The sequence below is a fragment of the Oryctolagus cuniculus genome, chromosome 13, assembly GCF_051225735.1.
Source record: "Oryctolagus cuniculus isolate XC-2025 breed Fujian yellow rabbit chromosome 13, ASM5122573v1, whole genome shotgun sequence".
In the NCBI taxonomy this organism is placed as follows: domain Eukaryota; kingdom Metazoa; phylum Chordata; class Mammalia; order Lagomorpha; family Leporidae; genus Oryctolagus; species Oryctolagus cuniculus.
In genome coordinates, this window is record NC_142879.1 from 103,535,797 (window position 1) to 103,538,502 (window position 2,706).

Consider the following 2,706-nt stretch of genomic DNA (forward strand, 5'->3'; position numbering starts at 1 on the left):
GTAAAAGGCGCCTCCCTCTGAGGTCAGAGCGCTCACTTGGCAGCAAAGCCCAGTGCGTGATGCCTACAGGAACAGGCAGGCCCAGGCTCACTGCTGCGGCCACGGCCCACCAGTGGGGGGGTTGCAGGTGAACAGGGAGGAGGCGGGGCTTTTCCTCATTCCTTATTAGGAGATCTTTCCCGCCAGTCTCAGATGGGATCTGGGACCGAATCAGAAGATTGGCAACACATGAAGGCACTGTGCAAAGTTCAGGCAGCGTCCTCAGCTGGGCAAACGGGCTGCAGCTCTCTCCTGCATGTTCGCAGGTGCTGCATGTGGGGCACCTGCGGAACCATTCCCAGTGACTGCGCCTGTCCAGACATGCAGTCACTAGAGGGGGGTGGGTGTTGGGACAGGGGCTGGTGATGTTTTTCCTGCTCTCTGCAGGGGGCCTGGGAGGTGGAGCCTGCCAGACATTGAACCCAAAGTCAGACAAGAGACCCTGCAGAGCCCAGTGACCTCGGGCAGGTCGCTGCGCCTCTCAGAGGCTCAGATGTCTTATTTGGAAGATGTCCTGCCTTCCTTACAGGCGTTGGTTGACTCAGAAAACCCTCTGTAAATTGGGTAGCCCAACGCAATGCCAATCAACCGCTCCGAAGTCCGATGCAGCTCCAAATGCAGCTGCCTCCTTAAACACACCAGCAAAATTTCCTGCCCGTCAGAACTCCAAGATCCAAGTGCAGTTTGCAAAAAAGATGCTTTGGGGACCTTCCCTACTGTCTACTCCTCCCCACCATTTTATCCGACAGCAGAGCCAGGTTGCCGGGCCTCGTGGTTCCTCAAGGTCTTTTCGTGATCATCCACGAGGTACAGTGTGTCACGGGCCGCTGCAGCCCTTGGCGATAAGCAAAAGAAGCTGATAGATTCCATAGGCAAGAAGCCAGCAAGGGGTAGGAGGCAAAAACACTGGATAAAATGCGAACTGACAACGTTACATAAATGACTGTGCCGGGAGGTTTTAGGGGGTCCCGTTTTATAAAAATGGCCGGCCCACTAATCAGTGTGTTTCAAACCCGTTTGGAGACACAGCTGATGTTTCCCCTGATGGCGGGGCGCTCCCAGGGGTAGAGGCTGGGGGCACGTGTTCTGGGAGCTCATGCTGTGACTTCACAGGTAGGCACTGGCTACCTCGCCAGCTGAGGGCGAGAATTGTAAAGCCCCTGGCTGAGTTAGGGGGAGAGGAGGCCCCAGGGCTCTCAACATACCAAGAGTGAGGCCCAGAGAGGGCTGTGGGAGAGGGCGTGGTGCACAGAGCCAGCAGCCCTGGCCCCTGCACACACTACACGAGGCTCCGAGCTCCCGCGGGCTCACCTATGGATACGTGCTCCGTGGTGCATCAGGGCGGGCGTGAGGCAGGCTGCTGTGTGCACGGCCAACACCCACCGAGGGCTTACCCCGTGCCTGACACCGTGCTACTCACTCATGCTTGGGGTACTTTACTGAACGCCCCAGGAACTCTGGGAGCTGGGTGCTAGATCTGCCTTCGTTTGTCATCCGCGCCAGGACAGCCTTGCGTGTCCCCGCTGGGCACTGTGGCTCCCCAGGTCACAAAACCCTTCCTCGTTTCACAGAAAGACCACCACTCAGACAGTGAGGCCCAGGGCCCCTTGGGGATGTGCGTGTCTTCCCAGCACCCATGCAGCCAGAAGAGAGATTTCTCTGCTCGTGGAGTTTAGGAGGAGTCCAGTGCTCAGCAGTGCGACATTGCGCGATGTTGTGCTCCTGTTCCGGAAGGAAGGCTCGCGGAGCGAAGAACGAGCCTATGCAAGGCGAATGCTTTGTTGGTGTTGAGCGTTGATCCTGAGCCAGGCACCGGATCCCAGGAGAGGAGGCCGGAACACAGACAGGTTAAGTGATTTGGCCAAAGTCACACAGCGGGTGAATGGCACAATGGGACTGTGGTCACTGCCCGGACTCTGTCGCCACAGAGGGCTTGGTGCTCCCTCCATCCACCCCCCCCACTGCTGGATGACCACTAAAAGGGGCTATATGCACACCTCCAAACTGGAGCCAGAGCCAAAGCATGTGAGGTTTGCTTTGGGGGGAGCAGTGAGAAGGAAATGGAATTAGGGCATTTTCCTGCTTCTGACTTCTTTTTTAAAAAAGTATTTTATTTCAGAGAGAGAGAGACAGAGAGCTCCTCCATCTCCTGGTTCAGTCACCAAATACCTGCAACAGCTGGGGTTTCGACAGGACCGGGGCCACGAGGGTCTCCCACGAGGGAGGCAGGGGTCCAGGCACTCAGGCCATCACCTGCTGCCTCCCAGGGTGTGGGTTAGCTGGGAGCTGGAACAGGAAGCCGACTGGGACTGGCACCCAAGCACAATGATGCACGACTCCAGGTCCACACACTCTGTCCCAGCCTCTAGGGGTCAGCCCGCCCGCTCAGAGGAGGCGCTTAGCAAAGAATCGCGTGGCGCTCACGGAAGCCCTGGCCACGCTCCGCTCCTTGGGTGGACCCACAGGCCCGGGGGGAAGCTGGGAGGGCAGCACGGGCCTGTTCCCCGCCAGGTGGGAGGCCCCTCAGAGCAGGACAGGCTTGAGGGCACGGGAGGCGGCAGGTGAGTGAGGGCAGTGGGGCAGGAGCCCCGGTTTTCCAATCCTTTCTCCAGGACCACCGAGGCCCAGACCTTCCCAGGCACAGCACAGGAAATAAAAGTCTAGCTT